This window comes from Piliocolobus tephrosceles, chromosome 5, assembly GCF_002776525.5.
Source record: "Piliocolobus tephrosceles isolate RC106 chromosome 5, ASM277652v3, whole genome shotgun sequence".
In the NCBI taxonomy this organism is placed as follows: domain Eukaryota; kingdom Metazoa; phylum Chordata; class Mammalia; order Primates; family Cercopithecidae; genus Piliocolobus; species Piliocolobus tephrosceles.
Window position 1 is genome coordinate 108,247,050 of NC_045438.1, and position 20,421 is coordinate 108,267,470.

Below are 20,421 nucleotides of genomic sequence, written 5' to 3' on the forward strand. Positions count from 1 at the left end.
CTACATTGAGGACAAACAATGATGCATCTTATCTTGTGAAAGGAAAATTAATAGTGAGGTATGAGAAGTTACATTTTTATTTTTATTTAAACTCATTATAGCATTTTATTTTTCTTTTGAGACACACCTAATTATCTTCTCTCCCTAGACCTGAATTTTTTTTTGAGACAGAGCCTCACTCTGTCACCCAGGCTGAAGTGCAGTGGCGTGATCTTGGCTCATTGCAACCTCTGCCTCCCAGGTTCACATGATTCTCCTGCCTCAGCCTCCCAAGTAGTTGGGATTATAGACACCTGTCACCATGCCCAGTTAATTTTTGTATTTTTAGTAGAGACAGGGTTTCACCATGTTGGCCAGGCTCATCTTGAACTCCTGATTTCAAGAGATCTGCTCACCTCGGCCTCCCAAAGTTCTGGGATTACAGGCATGAGACACTGTGCCTGGCAAGACCTAAACAATTTTTAAAGTTGCTAATAATCTATAATAACAAATCTAAATGTATTAGCCAGCTTGAGTTGCCATAACAAAAATGCCACAGATGGAGTGGTTTAAACAATGAATATTTGTTTTCTCACAGTTTTGGAAGCTGGAATTTCAAGATCAGGTTGCCAGAATGGCTGGGTTCTGGAGACTCTCTTCTTGTTTTACAGAGGGACACCTTCTTGCTCCACACGGCCTTTCCTCGAAGGGTGTGTGTGTAAATCTTTTCTTATAAGGCCACAGTCTTATTAGATTAGGTCCCCATTTATATGACCTCTTTTAACTTTATCTCCTTACAAATACCTACCTTTTCCATGCATTGCTCTTGAAAGATGTGTGTTAATAATGCCATTTTTTTTTTTTTTTTTTGTCTTTGGTAAAATCTCAAAACTGTGGGACACAAATCTTAAGAATGTTGATATTTGAGTGGGCCTCTCAACACTTTCCATTCTATACTTCAAATTTTATAGAAGAGGAAACTGAAACCCCCTAATAATGATATTGTTCCTCTTGATTTCAAAAATGCTGTCACACTTTTTCATTATCTCTTTACATCATTTCTGTGAGGAATACTTGGTAAGTGTGTTACTATTATGATTTTATCCATAAGGAAACAAAGCACACCAGAAGCTATGCAGCACACTCCGGGGCCCAAAGTCCCAAAGATCGAGTCACATATATGTAAGCGGAAGTGTGAACCAACAAGAATTGCCACTGCATATGTCCGAACCTAGTCAACCAACCACAAAACTATACTACCAGGATATCTGTAATTAATTCAAACTAAAATGGAAATCTAAACTTTAATTAATGCCATGCAGAAATGCAAAATCATAAAGAGCAGCTAGTAAAATGGGGAGTAGAAAGGAATGAGGACCAACAGCACAACATGGACAGAGCCACAGAAACGCCACACAGGGTTTCATGGCTTAACTCTTCATATTTTTCCAAGGGCTTTGGCACATGATGCCTCTTGTGCCCTCCACAATCACACAGTGCAACAAGTAACCAGTTCTCAACCTGTAATCCCAGCACTTTGGGAGTCGGAGGTGGGCAGATCACGAGGTCAGGAGATCAAGACCATCCTGGCTAACACCGTGAAACCCCGTCTCTACTAAAAATACAAAAACAAAATTAGCCAGGAGTAGTGGCAGGCAACTGTAGTCCCAGCTACTCGGGAGGCTGAGGCAGGAGAATGGCGTGAACCCGAGAGGCGGAGCTTGCAGCGAGCGGAGATCGCACCACTGCACTCCAGCCTGGGCGACAGAGCGAGACTCCATCGAAGAAGAGAGGAGGAGGAGGAGGAGAGAGGGAGGGAAGAGGAGGGGGAGGGGGAGGAGGGGGGAGGGGGAGGGGGAGGGGGAGGGGGATGCACCATAGGATGGTGTGAGGGCCTAATCCGAGGTCACAAAGAGTTTCTCCACTCCCTTTCTAGTGCTCATCACACAGCCACAGGGCCTGTCCTAGCTGGACCAAGTATGAAATCAGACATTCCCCATGTTTAAGGGCCAGGAAGATTATTGTTTTCTGAAAACTCAAAAGGTTGGTTTTTTTTTTTTTTGAAAAAATACTCCCCTTATAGCAGTCAGGATCCTGTCAGGAAGCTGAAACCAACTCGGGTGGTTCAAGAGACTTCCCTGAATTTTATTTTCAGATGTGTTGCAGTGTTAAGGGAAGCAAGAAGTCAAATAGACTCCTGGAGGTCATCAGGAAGGAGAGGTTTTTGCACTCCTAGAGCCAAAGGGAAGGAAATACTGTTTGTGAGAGCCCAGTGCGAACTGAAACTGTGAAGCTGTGAGAACAGGAGTTGTTGTCTAAAGGAGACAGCACCTTCCAGAAAACATGACCCAGGGCAGGGAGGAAAATACACTGACTTCTCTTTTCTCCCACCCCCTGGTCTCTTGCTGGTGCCTGTCACTAACTAAACTTTATCAGAATCCACCATAGGAGATCTTAGGGGAGGAATGGAGAAGGGTCAGCTCCCTGGACCGAGAGAAGGACAGGAGGAAAATAACAGACCTGTGGAGAAGGTGGAAAAGGGCAATAAGCTGCATATCCTTTATCTTTAAAAGTGCTTTCTATTAAAAAAAAATGCTTTGGAATGCTAGTAATCAAACCTTTAATAATTCCGTGTTTTACTAAAACTGTAAGTGATTTACTAAAACTACACACAGATACACATAAACTAGATAGATGACAGACTTTCTTCAAATCATTGGTAACCAAAAATAAAACAGATACAAGTTATTGTTTTCCAGAGGAGTCAGAAAACAAATTACAACTTGATTTACCCAATTTACATAGAGCCACACATCCCAATATGTGGAAAGGTGGATAATTAACCGCATGTTTCATGGGAATGTGGTAGTCGGACTGTACAGTCTTGCTAAATAAAGATGGAACTGCTGCTGCAGCACACAAAAAATTATGGGAAACACACTGCTAGATCTAAAAGCTCCTGGGGTGAATGTAAAGAAAATAGACTGGACGTGTGTAGCAAGCAGAGGAAGTTTTGCTGGCAAGTACTAGCAGTAACTGTGGCTTCACCACTTTCCTTTCACCTAGGGAAATCATCCCAGGATGCAGAGTGCTGACCAGGTCACGAGAAGGATTGTCAAACCTTCCCCCAGTCCCCCAGAAGAGCTGGCCTGGGAGATTAAATTAAGTCTATGTCACAGTTTAATATCATTTTATGCCTGCTTTCCAAACTCTCTTGTCTACATTTTGCCATCAAGGAAGATAGATAGGAAATAAAATTACAATTTGAATTAGATACAAAGGGGACTAGAAATTATACCTTTATCCAGTTTGAGGAAGGACGTGTGGGTTGTTTTTTTTGTTTTGTTTTGTTTTGTTTTGTTTTTTCAGTAGAATCTGAAGCAAAATATTTTGGCCTTAAGAAGTTGGACTAAACCTCCCAGGCTGTACCAAAAAAAAATAATAATAATACCTCTGTTCCCTCTCCCTCTTCCTTCTTCCCCCACCTGTGAGCCCCCCCACACACACACACACTTCTCTCAACTTCTGTTGCCCACTACTCCTGTGGTCTTCCCATCCAGCCTCTCACTACCTGCCCCAAACTCACTGCCACCTTCCTTTGGGACCATGGTTGCTACCCTGCATTCTTCAGTGATGCCCTGCTCCTTTCTCCCCCAAATTTACTTCCTTTCCTTCTTCTAGTTTTCTTAGACTAGAAAAATGACCTCAGAGCACAGCTTCAAAGAAAGTCGCTGCTCAAAGTTAAGTGTATTATAGCCCTCGGTACCCAATTGCTCTGAATGTAAGCCTAATGCCAGGCTTACAAAGGATTCTCTATAAATTCTTGCAAATGTATTGGACTGGAGCAGCCACTCCTGAAAGCTTTTACATGACTTAATAAAATAAGGAATGTGTACTTTGCTTCTTTCTTCCAAAGGTGCTTGTAAGTAATTAAAGAGGCAGAAAAATGCTACACTTGTTTAGCACTTGCTTAGTGTAGCATTTCTCTGCCTCTTTAATTAGTTATAATTAGTTTGTAAATGGAAATGTCCTTGTTTAGATGGAAATGATATACAGCATTTATAATAACTGAGGTGAGTGCTGCTGGCTTTGAAGATCCCTGCTGCCACCTGGCTAATTCTCCCTCCGTTTGAAGATTTGACTCTGTGTCATCTTCTTGGACTTTTTACTGGTACTGCATGACCAGGCTGAGTTCCTTTCTGGACTCACAGGCAGATCTGTGGATGAGCTCCTTAGGATGAACACCTGTTGCCAATGAAATAGCTCCAGGATATTGTTCATTTTGCATCTTAGCATGTAACACAATGTCTGCGTTACAGGGTGGAAATGCAAATTTCATCATGAATTGAACTAATGGTCAAAGAAGCAAGAAGAATTACCATATTAAGTAGGCATGCTACCTAGTATTCAAAATTATAATCAATGCGTTCATGTTAATAAATCTCCCTAGATTTTAGAATACTATTTTCTTTTAATGTAGTAACTAAGTATAAAATATTTCAGTAATGCTGCTTATCTAAATAAATGATGTAATCCCACGGCATTATATAGCATCAGATTACAAAGGATGGCATGGATCCTACTATAAATGTTATGTGGTAATTCCCATCATGATTATTATTTGTGCAATATTTTATCTGCATTTGCACTTAGTTGCCAATATCATCTGCATTACAGATTGAGGTAATTCTTAAATCTGCACAGTCTGGGATAAAGACACTCTAGTACAGAGAATAATTGTTTATGTACTAACTGGATCTCCTGAACAATATGCAAAAGAAGGCTATGCAGAATTTTGAATACTGTGTTTGCTGAGTGACTCTTATCTGAATAGTACGCCAAACTAATGCATGGTGTGTGCTTTGTTAAGGGCTGTGGAGCCAGCCATAGGAAAGGAGAGCTGAAGATTCTATTTTCCCTTGTTTCCCACTGATAAGGCTCATTAAAGTAAATAGGAGTGAAGCATACACACCAATGGGAGCATACATCCCCAGGGTTCTGTCTACTCTAAAAATTGGACTCATCATAATAGCTGTGTAACTCAGCCTTTTGTGAAATCGACTTTATTGATTTTACCTTTATTGCCATTTTCGTGTCTGTTTTAATTTCAATTCCTGCCATTTGACATTTGGTACAAACAATAATTTTAAGAACATTTTATCCACAATTTTTCCCAGTGTTCATAAGTTATGCATTCATCTAAACAGGCTTTAAAATACAAAAGGAAAGGTAAGAACTGGGGTTGGTCAAGTGCAAAAGTTGAAGGTAAGACTGTTCCTTATCCTGTTGCTATGTCTTTTGGCATGAACAGAAGAAAATGCCAAAGCCTTTAAAAGACTCCTGGACACAGTGTATTTTTCCAAATATACAGAGGTTGTTTGCGGTTAGCTTTAGTATAAATATTAAGGTCTTAACTACAGTGAGAGCTGATTCTGTAGCTTTGTCCTTATACGACTTTTTCTACTATTCTATCAGCTACCTCTATCAATCAGTATTTCTGTGCTTAGCCAGACCAATAACTGAACTTCAGAAAGATGGCCCTGAGCTGGGTTGCAAGATCCTAAAGTACATTCTCTAAATACATACATGTATTTACATACGTGCATATGCGCGCGCACACACACACACACACACACACACACACACAGTTACATGACACTCTGCTTGTATCAGAAACCAAGGAATTTCATAACACAAAGTATCTTTGAAAAATTTTTATATTACCATCATGAACAGTACACATAACTAAATTATTTCCTTTCCTCACTGTTAAATAACACTTCCAGACCTGTCAGCTTCTAAATTGTCCCTTCTGAAACATTCTGTGTCCTCTCACTAACGTAAGAGAAGATGAATTGTTCCTGTGAGGTAAATACACGGCACCGGGAACTTGCCCTTCTTGCTTTACTGTCACTGCTTGTTTCATTGCTGCTTTTCTCCATCAACTCCAGCAAACAGAGGCTATGGCTGTGTTTTAGTCATGCACAAAGATGGTGTAAATATAACGCATGCTGCAACAGCAAAAGCAGATATAACAAGAGAAAAAAAGATAATTGCATTTCATCAAAATTTAAAATTTTTGTGTTTCAAGGATGCCATCAAGAAAATGAAAAGACAACCCACAGAATGGGATAAAGTATGTACAAATTATATATCTGATGAAGAACTTGTATCCAGAATATATATGTTTAAAAAAAAACTCTCACAACACAACAGCGAAAAGACAAATCATCAGATTTCAAATGGGTAAAAAAATTGAATAGACATTTTTCCAAAGAGACACACAAATGGCCAAAAAGCACAAGAAAAGTGCTTAACATCATTAGCCTTAGGGAAACAAAGACCAAAACCACAATGAGATATGATTTAACATCCACTAGGATAGCTGTAATCAAAATTACAGACAATAACAGTTATGGCAAGGATATGGAGAAAATTGGATTTTCATACATTGCTGGTGAAATGGTGCAGCCACTTCAGAGAGAAGTTTCCACTACTATGTTTATACCAAAATGAAATGAAAATATATGCCAACAATCATCTGAGCCTTCAGTGTGTTGTCATCTTTCTGCTGGTAGAGGGTCTTGTCTGGATGTTGATGGCTGCTGATTGAGCAAGATGGTGGTTGCTGAACGTTGAGATGGCTGTGACGATTTCTTAAAAGAAGACAACAGTGAAGTTTGCCAAATCAATTAACTCTTCCTTTTAAGAAGTATTTATCTGTAGCATGTGATGCTGCTTGATAGCATTTTACCCATACCAGAACTTGTTTCAAATCCTGCCACTGCTTTATCAACTAAGTTTCTGTATACCCTAAATCCTTTGTTGTCATTTCAGCAGTGTTTAATCATCTTCACTAGTAGTAGATTCCATCTCAAGGGACCAATGTCTTTGCTCATTCATAAGAAGCAACTTCACATTCATTAAAGTTTTATCATGAGATTGCAGCAATTCATTCACATCTTCAGGCTCCAATTCTAATTCTAGTTCTCTTCCTATTTTCACTACATCTGCAATTACTTCCTCCACTGAAGTTCTGAATCCCTCAAAATCATCCATGAGTATTGGAATCAACTTCTTCCAAACTCCTGTTAATGTTGCTATTTTGACCACCTCCCATGAATCATAGGTGTTCTTAATGGCATATAGAATGGTGAATTCTTTCCAGAAGGGTTTCAATTGACTTTGCCTAGATCCATCAGAGGAATCACTATCTATGGCAGCTACAGCCTTACAAAAAATACATTCGTTAAACAATAAGACTTGAATGTCAAAATACTCCTTAATTCATGGGCTACAGAATGTATGTTTTATCAGCAGGCATGAAAACATTAATCTCCCTGTACATCTCCACCAGAGCTTTTAGGTCATCAGGTGCATTGTCAATGAGTAGCAATATTTTGAAAGGAATCTTTTTTCTGAGCAGTAGGTCTCAACAGTAGGCATAAAATATTCAGTAAACCATGCTGTAAACAGAGATGCTATCATCAGCCTTCATTGTTCCATTTGTAGAGCACAGGCAGAATGGCTTTAGCATAATTCTTAAAGGCCCTAGGATTTTCAGGACGATAAATGAGCATTGGCTTCAACTTAAAGTCACCAGCTGCATTCGCCCCTAACAAGAGAGTTAGCTTGTCCTTTGAAGTTTTGAAGTCAGGCATTGACTTCTGTCTAGCTAAGAAAGTCCTAGATGGGCAACTTCCTTCAATATAAGGCTATTTTATCAACACGTAAAAATTTATTTTTTAGTGTAGCCACTTTCATCAATATTAGCTAGATTTTCTGAATAAATGCCGTAGCTTCTACCAGCACTTGCTGCTTCACCTTACACTTTAACATTACAGAGATGGCTCTTTCTTTAAACCTCATGAACCAACCTCTGCTAGCTTCAAACTTTTCTTCTGCAGCTTTCTCACCTGTCTCAAGCTTCATAAAATCAAAAAGAGTTAAGGCCCTGCTCTGAATTAGCTTTTGGCTTAAAGGAATGTTGTCAGGTTTTTCTATCCAGACCACTAAAACTTGCTCCATATCCAACAATAGAGTTGTTTTGCTTTTTTTTTTTTTTTTTTTTTTTTTTTTTTTTTGAGATGGTTGAGACGGAGTCTTGCTCTGTCACCCAGGCTGGAGTGCAGTGGCACAATCTTGGCTCACTGCAACCTCCACCTCCCAGGTTCAAGTGATTCTCCTGCCTCAGCCTCCTGAGTAGCTGGGATTACAGGCACCTGCCACCATGCCCAGCTAATTTTTGAATTTTAGTAGAGATGGGATTTCATCATGTTGGCCATGCTGATCTTGAACTCCTGACCTCAGGTGATCTGCCCACCTCGACTTCCCAAAGTCCTGGGATTACAGGCATGAGCCACTGCTCCCAGCTCTGTTTTGCCTTCTTATCATTTTTGTGAACAACAGATTTTTTAAATTCCCTTCAAGAATTTTCCCTCTGCATTTACAACTTGGCTGTTTGGTGCAAGAGGCCTAGCTTTCTACCTATCTTAGCTTTCTACATGACTTCCTCACTAAACATCTTCATTTCTAGCTTTATATTTAAAGTGATTTGGACAGTTTAAGTGAGACTCTTTCTTTTACTTAAACACTTAGAGGTCATTGTAGGGTTATTAATTGGCCTAATTTCAATATTGCTGTGTCTTGGGATATAGGGAGTCCTAGAGAGACAGATGTGGGGAGAAGTCAGTCAGTGGAGCAGTCAGAATACATACAACATGTTTCAATTAAGTTCACCATCTTATATAGGAGTGGTCTGTGGCACCCAAAAACAATTACAATAGTAACATCAGGGATCACTAATCACGGACTACCATAAAATACATAATAATGAAAAAGTTTGAAATATTGCCAGAATTACCAAAATGTCACAAAGAGACAGAAAGAAGCATATGCTGTTGGAAAAATGGCATTGATAGACTTGATATAGGGTTGCCACAAACCATAAAAAAGAAAAAATTATCTGCAATGCACAATAAAGCAAGACACAATAAAACAAAGTATGTCTGCACATGAGTACTCATAGAAGCATTGTTCATAACTAAAAGGGGTAAACCCAAAGGTCCATCATCTGATGAATGGATAAACAAAATGTGGTATATACATACAGAAGAAAACTATTGTAACAATAAAAGGAATGAAGTACTGATGCATGTTACAGCATGAATGAACCTTTAAAAATAATACTAAGTGAAATATGCCAAACATTTTTAATGATACAATTTATATGACATGTTCAAATTAGACAAATCTATAGAGATAGAAAATAGATGAGTAGTTGCTTAGAACTGGGGACATGGAAACTATGTATAGTGCATGATAATGGGCATGGAGCTTCTGTTGAAAATGACAAAAATGTTCTGAAATTGAATGATGGTATTTGCACAACTCTATATATGCACTAAAAACCATTGAATTGGTATGCCCTAAATGAGTGAATTTTACTGTATATAAATTATATCCCAATAACTGTTAGCACATATATATATATACAAAATGAACAGTTCATGTGTCAGTTTCCTTCTTTCTCTTAACATCCAAGTCCCTGGAGTAATCTTATGGATGGGGAAAGGAAATATGAAAACTCTCCAGTGTTTGTGAGAATTGAGAGCTAAAACAACTGAGACATTTATAACTCTCATAGAGTTGCTTTATGGCTCCCTTTAGCGGATATGAAAAAACGACTTTCCCCGGTTCAGCCTGAGAAAAAGCTATCTGGCAAGTTGTCAAAGTTCATTTACACACAAAGGAATAAATAGATATAAAAGAAACCCTAAAGAGTTAAATATCTAGAATCGTGTCGTCTAACACAGTATCTACTAACCTCACCGTATTAGTCCATTCTTGCACGGCTGTAAATACCTGACACTGGGTAATTTATAAAGAAAAGAAGTTTGTTTAATTGGCTCATGGTTCTGCGGGCTACACAGGAAGCATCATGGCTTCTGCTTCTGGGGAGGCCTCAGGAAGCTTCCAAACATGGTGGAAGGCAAAGGGGGAGCAGGAGCAAGTGGGGGAACGGTGGGAAGTGCCGCACACTTTTAAACGACCAGATCTCACGAGCACTCTCTCAGTAACACCAGAACACCACCCAGGGGATGGTGGTAAACCATTCATGAGAAATCCACCCCCATGAGCCAACCACCTCCTCCAGGACCCCCTCCAACACTGGGGATTACATTTCAACATAAGAGATTTCGGCAGGGACAAACATCTAAACCATAACACTGATGTAACTATTAAGCATTTGAATTTTGGCTAGTCTAAGTTGAGTTGTGCTCTAAGTGTAAAAACACAGTGGACATTTTTAAAAGTAAAATATATCATTAACAGGCTTTTAAATATTGGTTAGATGTTGCAATAATAATGTTTGGGGTATATTGGGTTAAATATAATATATTATTAAAATTAATTTCACTTGTTTTTTATTTTTTATAATGTGGCTATTAGAATACTTAAAATTTTATATGTGGTTCACATTATATTCATATTGAACAGCCCTGGCCTAGAAATTTGAGTACTAAACAAAGCCACCAGAGTAGCCAGTGAAAAATCCTAGCAACATGGACTTAGGACAAAAAGGATGCTTCACTATAAAGATGTTGAAACAGAGGTATAAAATAGTAAGAAATAGAAAATGCAAAGCTCCTACTTATGTACTGTTCATCTCTCCCTTCCTCTCTACAACTTTGCAAATCCCAAGAGACACATCTAAATCTAGGGCTTCAAGGATCTGCATGAACTATATCAGCAAAAAAATAATAAAAATACAAATAAATAAAACAGGCTTTCTGAATATCTCAATGATTGCACTTATCATAATTACTAGTTTACATCTATCTTGTCCTTTAAATTATTAGCTCCTTAAGGACAGTGTATATGTTTTACTCATCTTTGCACACACCCAACACATAGATGCTCAATAAATACTTGTTAAAGTTGAGATACATAAGAAGGAATATAGTTGGCCAAATACTATTTGTTTTGTGTTTTTCTCAGATTTCTAAATCTGGAGTTATAAAACCTCATGGTATCTCCAATTAATATAATAATTAATTTAAAAAATTGTCAAAGGAAAAATATTTGTATTTAACCTAAAAAAATTGAATCTATGCTAGACTGTATCTTTAGATGCAGAAAGAAAAAAGGAGGTCTTAATGTCTAACAAGGAATGACCTAGGTCATACTGTCCAAAGTTTTGATAACTTTTAGTTTTATTGTTCAAGGATTATCAACTATGATGTAAAATATTAAATAAACAAATAAATGAATGGAAAATAATATGAATAAAACCCAAGCCAAGTCTGATGTCCGTGGGAGTTCTGAATACAGAACCAATCTGTTCTTGGCAGTTAGCCTGTGTCAGGCTGTTCACTTATTAGTTTGCTTTTACTCAATTTCCTATTTTTAAACGCAATTTTTAATGAGCATAAGGACAGATGTTTATCCTGGAAAATAAGTGATAGCAGTGTTGAAAGCAGCAGACATGTGTACCTCTGGGACATTTGTAACACAGAATATATTATTTCTGACACTTAAGAACCAACCAGCAGGAAGTTGGCCTCAGATTTTTATTGGCGTCAACTGCTAATGGAGCTGATAAAGCTGATTTGTGGGAAAAGCAACTGCAATTGAAATGTGTGCAAATGCATTTACAACAGGGGCTTTTTTTTTTAACCAATGACTTCAACTTAGATTTCATAATTTTCTGCTTTGCTAAGCAATATCATAATCTGTGAACAGTCAAGTTCAAACCAAATATGTTTGTTTCTCTCTTACTGATAAAGCATATTGTTTTGGGAAAACAGAATCAAGTAACTTGCCATGAATAGAAGTCATTCTGAGAAATATCTTTTCTTTCTTTTTTCACTTCATTTAATTAATGCTGAGTAATTAACAACTGCTATCTAAAATAATTTTGCTATAACTTCAAGCCAATAAATCAGGCAAATACAGAAAATAGCAGTGGAAAACTTCCTTTAAAATGCTAAGAATATAAATATATTAACTATCTCATTTTCTTGTTTTAGGGGAAAAAAAGGTACACTTGAAATAGATTTATTATCCCCTGGCAAAATTTAAACGTAATTGCCATTCAAAACTATCTAAAATATCAACATGATCTAAAAGAATCTTAGCCCTGATACTAATGTGAAGTTTCTTCTATACGGTGAGTACAATTAGTAACACAATACCAATGGCGGCAAAACCACAATATAGCAGAGAAGCCATGAAAACTAGCATTACAGCATTGAACCAAAGGAAAAGACAACTAGTGGCCATTTGGCAGACATGTTTGTTTATAAAGAGTTAAAGTATGCAATTCTAAAGACTTTGAATGACTTTTTTTCTATTTATTTTTACCATAACCTTTCTGTACACAGAATTCTATCCCAAATTAAATCAGAATCTCCTGTATCTGATTACAGAGTCATCAAATTTTAGCATCCCTTCAGTCTGAAGGTTCTTTATCAGTAGGCCCAACTTCCCCTTCAGTGAGGGATGCTTTCACCACCACCACTGACATTTAGTCGTTTGGCTTCTGGGTTCCTTCTTTTCTTTCTTCTTTCTTTCTTTCTTTTCTCCTTCCTTCCTTCCTCCCTCCCTCCCTCCCTCCTTCCCTCCCTCCCTTCCTTCCTTCCTTCCTTCTTTTCTTTTCTTTCTTTCTCTTTCTTTCTCTCTCTCTCTCTCTCTCCTTCCTTCCTTCCTTTCTTTATTTTATTATACTTTAAGTTCTACGGTACATGTGCATAACGTGCAGGTTTGTTACATATGTATACTTGTGCCATGTTGGTGTGCTGCACCCATCAACTCGTCAGCACCCATCAATTCGTCATTTATATCAGGTATAACACCCAATGCAATCCCTCCCCCCTCCCCCCTCCCCATGATAGGCCCCAGTGTGTGATGTTCCCCTTCCCGAGTCCAAGTGATCTCATTGTTCAGTTCCCACCTATGAGTGAGAACATGCGGTGTTTGGTTTTCTGTTCTCGTGATAGTTTGCTGAGAATGATGGTTTCCAGCTGCATCCATGTCCCTACAAAGGACGCAAACTCATCCTTTTTTATGGCTGCATAGTATTCCATGGTGTATATGTGCCACATTTTCTTAATCCAGTCTGTCACAGCTGGACATTTGGGTTGATTCCAAGTCTTTGCTATTGTGAATAGTGCCACAATAAACATACGTGTGCATGTGTCTTTATAGCAGCATGATTTATAATCCTTTGGGTATATACCCAGTAGTGGGATGGCTGGGTCATATGGTACTTCTAGTTCTAGATCCTTGAGGAATTGCCATACTGTTTTCCATAATGGTTGAACTAGTTTACAATCCCACCAACAGTGTAAAAGTGTTCCTATTTCTCCACATCCTCTCCAGCACCTGTTGTTTCCTGACTTTTTAATGATTGCCATTCTAACTGGTGTGAGATGGCATCTCATTGTGGTTTTGATTTGCATTTCTCTGATGGTGAGTGATGATGAGCATTTTTTCATGTGTCTGTTGGCTGTATGAATGTCATCTTTTGAGAAATGTCTGTTCATATCCTTTGCCCACTTTTTGATGGGGTTGTTTGTTTTTTTTCTTGTATATTTGTTTGAGTTCTTTGTAGGTTCTGAATATCAGCCCTTTGTCAGATGAGTAGATTGCAAAAATTTTCTCCCATTCTGTAGGTTGCCTGTTCACTCTGATGGTAGTTTCTTTTGCTGTGCAGAAGCTCTTTAGTTTAATGAGATCCCATTTGTCAATTTTGGCTTTTGCTGCCGTTGCTTTTGGTGTTTTAGACATGAAGTCCTTGCCCATGCCTATGTCCTGAATGGTAATACCTAGGTTTTCTTCTAGGGTTTTTATGGTATTAGGTCTAACATTTAAGTCTCTAATCCATCTTGAATTAATTTTCGTATAAGGAGTAAGGAAAGGATCCAGTTTCAGCTTTCTACTTATGGCTAGCCAATTTTCCCAGCACCATTTATTAAATAGGGAATCCTTTCCCCATTTCTTGTTTCTCTCAGGTTTGTCAAAGATCAGATGGCTATAGATGTGTGGTATTATTTCTGAGGACTCTGTTCTGTTCCATTGGTCTATATCTCTGTTTTGGTACCAGTACCATGCTGTTTTGGTTACTGTAGCCTTGTAGTATAGTTTGAAGTCAGGTAGCGTGATGCCTCCAGCTTTGTTCTTTTGACTTAGGAATGTCTTGGCAATGCGGGCTCTTTTTTGGTTCCATATGAACTTTAAAGCAGTTTTTTTCCAATTCTGTGAAGAAACTCATTGGTAGCTTGATGGGGATGGCACTGAATCTATAAATAACCTTGGGCAGTATGGCCATTTTCATTTCATTTTCATCTTCCATTTGTTTGTGTCCTCTTTTATTTCTCTGAGCAGTGGTCTGGAGTTCTTGAAGAGGTGCTTCACATCCCTTGTAAGTTGGATTCCTAGGTATTTTATTCTCTTTGAAGCAATTGTGAATGGAAGTTCATTCATGATTTGGCTCTCTGTTTGTCTGTTACTGGTGTATACGAATGCTTGTGATTTTTGCACATTAATTTTGTATCCTGAGACTTTGCTGAAGTTGCTTATCAGCTTAAGGAGATTTTGGGCTGAGACCATGGGGTTTTCTAAATATACAATCATGTCATCTGCAAACAGGGACAATTTGACTTCTTTTCCTAACAGGATACCCTTTATTTCTTTCTCTTGCCTGATTGCCCTAGCCAGAACTTCCAACACTATGTTGAATAGGAGTGGTGAGAGAGGGCATCCCTGTCTTGTGCCAGTTTTTAGAGGGAATTTTTCCAGTTTTTGCCCATTCAGTATGATATTGGCTGTGGGTTTGTCATAAATAGCTCTTATTATTTTGAGGTACGTTCCATCAATAACAAATTTATTGAGCGTTTTTAGCATGAAGGGCTGCTGAATGTTGTCAAAAGCGTTTTCTGCATCTATTGAGATAATCATGTGGTTCTTGTCTTTGGTTCTATTTATATGCTGGATTACGTTTATTGATTTGCGAATGTTGAACCAGCCTTGCATCCCAGGGATGAAGCCCACTTGATCATGGTGGATAAGCTTTTTGATGTGCTGCTGAATCCAGTTTGCCAGTATGTTATTGAGGATTTTTGCATTGATGTTCATCAGAGATATTGGTCTAAAATTTTCTTTTTTTGTGGTGTCTCTGCCAGGCTTTGGTATCAGGATGATGTTGGCTTCATAAAATGAGTTAGGGAGGATTCCCTCTTTTTCTATTGATTGGAATAGTTTCAGAAGGAATGGTACCAGCTCCTCCTTGTACCTCTGGTAGAATTCGGCTGTGAATCCATCTGGTCCTGGACTTTTTTTGGTTGGTAGGCTATTAACTATTGCCTCAATTTCATAGCCTGCTATTGGTCTATTCAGGGATTCAACTTCTTCCTGGTTTAGTCTTGGGAGAGTGTAAGTGTCCAGGAAATTATCCATTTCTTCTAGATTTTCTAGTTTATTTGCATAGAGGTCTTTATAGTATTCTCTCATGGTAGTTTGTATTTCTGTGGGGTCGGTGGTGATATCCCCTTTATCATTTTTTATTGCGTCTATTTGATTCTTCTCTCTTTTCTTCTTTATTAGTCTTGCTAGCGGTCTGTCAATTTTGTTAATCTTTTCAAAAAACCAACTCCTGGATTCATTGATTTTTTGGAGGGTTTTTTGTGTCTCTATCTCCTTCAGTTCTGCTCTGATCTTAGTCATTTCTTGCCTTCTGCTAGCTTTTGAAGGTGTTTGCTCTTGCTTCTCCAGTTCTTTTAATTGTGATGTTAGAGTGTCAATTTTAGATCTTTCTAGCTTTCTCTTGTGGGCATTTAGTGCTATAAATTTCCCTCTACACACTGCTTTAAATGTGTCCCAGAGATTCTGGTATGTTGTATCTTTGTTCTCATTGGTTTCAAAGAACATCTTTATTTCTGCCTTCATTTCGTTATGTACCCAGTAGTCATTCAGGAGCAGGTTGTTCAGTTTCCATTTAGTTGAGCGGTTTTGATTGAGTTTCTTAGTCCTGAGTTCTAGTTTGATTGCACTGTGGTCTGAGAGACAGTTTGTTATAATTTCTGTTCTTTTACATTGGCTGAGGAGTGCTTTACTTCCAATTATGTGGTCAATTTTGGAATAAGTGTGATGTGGTGCTGAGAAGAATGTATATTCTGTGGATTTGGGGTGGAGAGTTCTATAGATGTCTATTAGGTCTGCTTGCTGCAGAGATGAGTTCAATTCCTGGATATCCTTGTTAACTTTCTGTCTCGTTGATCTGTCTAATGTTGACAGTGGGGTGTTGAAGTCTCCCATTATTATTGTATGGGAGTCTAAGTCTCTTTGTAAGTCTCTAAGGACTTGCTTTATGAATCTGGGTGCTCCTGTATTGGGTGCATATATATTTAGGATAGTTAACTCTTCCTGTTGAATTGATCCCTTTACCATTATGTAATGTCCTTCTTTGTCTCTTTTGATCTTTGATGGTTTAAAGTCTGTTTTATCAGAGACTAGGATTGCAACCCCTCCTTTTTTTTGTTTTCCATTTGCTTGGTAGATCTTCCTCCATCCCTTTATTTTGAGCCTATGTATGTCTCTGCATGTGAGATGGGTCTCCTTAATACAGCAGACTGATGGGTCTTGACTCTTTCTTTATCCAGTTTGCCAGTCTGTGTCTTTTAATTGGAGCATTTAGTCCATTTACATTTAAGGTTAATATTGTTAAGTGTGAACTTGATCCTCCCATTATGATATTAACTGGTTATTTTGCTCGTTAGTTGATGCAGTTTCTTCCTAGCCTCGATGGTCTTTACATTTTGGCATGTTTTTGCAATGACTGGTACCTGTTGTTCCTTTCCATGTTTAGGGTTTCCTTCAAGTCTCTTGTAAGGCAGGCCTGGTGGTGACAAAATCTCTAAGCATTTGCTTATTTGTAAAGGATTTTATTTCTCCTTCACTTATGAAACTTAATTTGGCTGGATATGAAATTCTGGGTTTAAAATTTTTTTCTTTAAGAATGTTGAATATTGGCCCCCACTCTCTTCTGGCTTATGTAGATTTTCTGCTGAGAGATCTGCTGTTAGTCTGATGGGCTTCCCTTTGTGGGTAACCCAACCTTTCTCTCTGGCTGCCCTTATGATTTTTTCCTTCATTTCAACTTTGGTGAATCTGGCCATTATGTGTCTTGGAGTTGCTCTTCTCAAGGAGTATCTTTGTGGCATTCTCTGTATTTCCTGAATTTGAATGTTGGCCTGCCCTACTAGGTTGGGGAAGTTCTCCTGGATGATATCCTGAAGAGTGTTTTTCAACTTGGTTCCATTTTTCCCCTCACTTTCAGGCACCCCAATCAGACGTAGATTTGGTCTTTTTACATAATCCCATACTTCTTGCAGGCTTTGTTCATTTCTTCTTCTTCTTTTTTCTTTTGGTTTCTCTTCTCGCTTCATTTCATTCATTTGATCCTCAATCACTGATATTCTTTCTTCCAGTTGATCGAGTCCATTACTGAAGCTTGTGGATTTGTCACGTATTTCTCGTGTCATGGTTTTCATCTCTGTCATTTCGTTTATGACCTTCTCTGCATTAATTAGTCTAGCTATCAATTCTTCCACTCTTTTTTCAAGATTTTTAGTTTCTTTGCGCTGGGTACATAATTCCTCCTTTAGCTCTGAGAAGTTTGATGGACTGAAGACTTCTTCTCTCATCTCGTCAAAGTCATTCTCTGATCAGCTTTGATCCGTTGCTTGCGATGAGCTGTGCTCCTTTGCAAAGGGAGATGTGCTCTTATTTGTTGAATTTCCAGCTTTTCTGCCCTGCTTTCCATCTTTGTGGTTTTATCTGCCTCTGGTCTTTGATGATGGTGACATACTGATGGGGTTTTGGTATAGGTGTTCTTCCTGTTTGATAGTTTTCCTTCTAATAGTCAGGACCCTCAGCTATACGTCTGTTGGAGATTGCTTGAGGTCCACTCCAGATCCTGTTTGCCTGGGTATCAGCAGCAGAGGTTGCAGAAGATAGAATATTGCTGACCAGCGAGTGTACCTGTCTGATTCTTACTTTGGAAGCTTCCTCTCAGGGATGTACTCCACCCTGTGAGGTGTGGGGTGTCAGACTGCCCCTAGTGGGGGATGTCTCCCAGTTAGGCTACTCAGGGGTCAGGGACTCACTTGAGCAGGCAGTCTGTCCCTTCTCAGATCTCAACCTCTGTGTTGGGAGATCCACTGCTCTCTTCAAAGCTGTCAGACAGAGTCATTTGCATCTGCACAGGTTTCTGTTGCTTTTTGTTGTTGTTGTTGTTGTTTAGCTGTGCCCTGTCCCCAGAGGCAGATTCTACAGAGACAGGCAGGTTTCCTTGAGCTGCTGTGAGCTCCACCCAGTTCGAGCTTCCCAGCGGCTTTGTTTACCTACTTAAGCCTCAGCAATGGTGGGCGCCCCTCCCCCAGCCTGGCTGCTGCCTTGCGGTTAGATCGCAGACTGCTGTGCTAGCAATGAGGGAGGCTCCGTGGCCGTGGGACCCTCCCAGCCAGGTGTGGGTATAATCTCCTGGTGTGCCCGTTTGCTTAAAGTGCAGTATCGGGGTGGGAGTTACCCAATTTTCCAGGTGTTGTGTGTCTCAGTTCCCCTGGCTAGGAAAAGGGATTCCCTTCCCCCTTGCACTTCCCAGGTGAGGCGATGCCTCGCCCTGCTTCAGCTCTCCCTGGTCGGGCTGCAGCAGCTGACCAGCACCAATTGTCCGGCACTCCCTAGTGAGATGACCCCAGTACCTCAGTTGAAAATGCAGAAATCACCGGTCTTCTGTGTCACTCGTGCTGGGAGTTGGAGACTGGAACTGTTCCTATTTGGCCATCTTGCTCCGCCCCCAAATTCTTTGCCTTTTTCAAGTCTGAATTTCCTACTCCAAAGAGGCAAAGATGCTTGCTTCTTTCCAAATAAAATCAGTGCCTTGGCCACTGCTTCTTTCCCGCTCTCAGACGCGAATCTTCTGGGTTCCTTCTTACAGTGGCCTATTCCATTTGAGAAATTCCTAATAGTTAGAAAGTATTTGTGGGGAGCAAAATATTCCTGCTATTGCTTAATTCTATCTTATGGGGCTAGAAACTCTAAATCATTGATTTCTGTAATATTATTTTCTTCCATTTCTCCCGTTTTTCAGTCTTCTTTTAAGTTCCTCCTCTTCCTCCTTGGTCCACCCCTTAAAGAACGATATTCCTTGGGGTTCCATCCTTGGCTCACTGCACTTTTCTCTTGACATGTTTTGTTTTAGAGGTGTTATCCTCCCTCATTTTTAAAAATATCACTTCATGACCTTGACTTCCAAATCAATATACAACATAACATTGACACCTATCTTGAGCTGTATATAGTGTCATGGTTCTCAAACTTTGGTGCTTATTAGAATTACCTGGGGAAGATTTTAATAGTCTTGATGCCCAGATGACACCTTCTACCAGCTTAATAGGAATTTCTGGGGGTGGCTCAGGCACCAGAATTTCTTACACCTCCCCAGTTAATTCTAATGCGCACCAAAGTTTGAGAACTGGAAGTGGCATGTTAGTAAAGGTTTAACAAGCAGCTCTCTGCAAGGAAGATGTGGGGAAGAAGTATCTGATTTGCAGCATTTGCTGATTTCACTGGTTTAATACCCCAACCACAATCAAATTCAAGATACCAACTTGATGTCAACCAGCTCTCAAAATTCCTGAAATTTAACAATTGGCTCTAGTAGGTTGGTACAAACCAACTCCAGCATACCACCAGGACTGGGGTACCAGCATATGCAGTTTCCTGATGAATGTCTTAGCCAAATTATCCAGTCGGAAATATATGTCGGTAGATTTTATTTCCAAATACATTCCTATATGTGGGCCTAGTAAATTAAAAATATAGAGAGAGAGCAATAGAGTGTGAAATAGATGATAGATAAATGATGGATTGATCAATAGGAACAAAACACAGACAGGAATGGATTGTGCTGATAAAATGAGCTAGGAAACCAAGAGTCTCATTCACTTGCTATTCCTTTTTGCCCCCTGTGGTGATACATTAAGAATTTCCATAAAAATCAGAAGGCCACATAGAGGGCATTTTCAGAACCACTGCCCTGCAGAATAAAACCCACATTTCTCATCTTTGCATATGCATCCCCTTCATGGTCTGGCTCTTTGGCCTTTTCAGCCTCATTTCCTCCATATCTCACCTCACATTTAACATTATAAGCACAGCCAATATCCTAATGTTCACATCTTGTATTCTGCCTCCCCTTAAAAAAAAAAAAAAAATAGCCTTCAATGATCCCACCATTCCCCTAAAACAGTCTTAGGTTTTGTAGCAAATTATATGAAGCTGAGATTTCTTGCAGTCCCAGAAACATCTTTTTGCACTCCCTTTTCTCCCCTTAGTGAAGAAGTGAGGTCAGGGCTGATGCTATGGCCATTGAGATAG

General features: G+C 39.2%; 1 protein-coding gene across 1 annotated transcript in view; it reads left to right on the top strand.

Moving 5' to 3' along the window:
- EYS (eyes shut homolog) overlaps nt 1-20,421 on the top strand; it is a 1,801,461-nt gene that overhangs the window by 1,576,409 nt on the left and 204,631 nt on the right. The window lies entirely within an intron of this gene.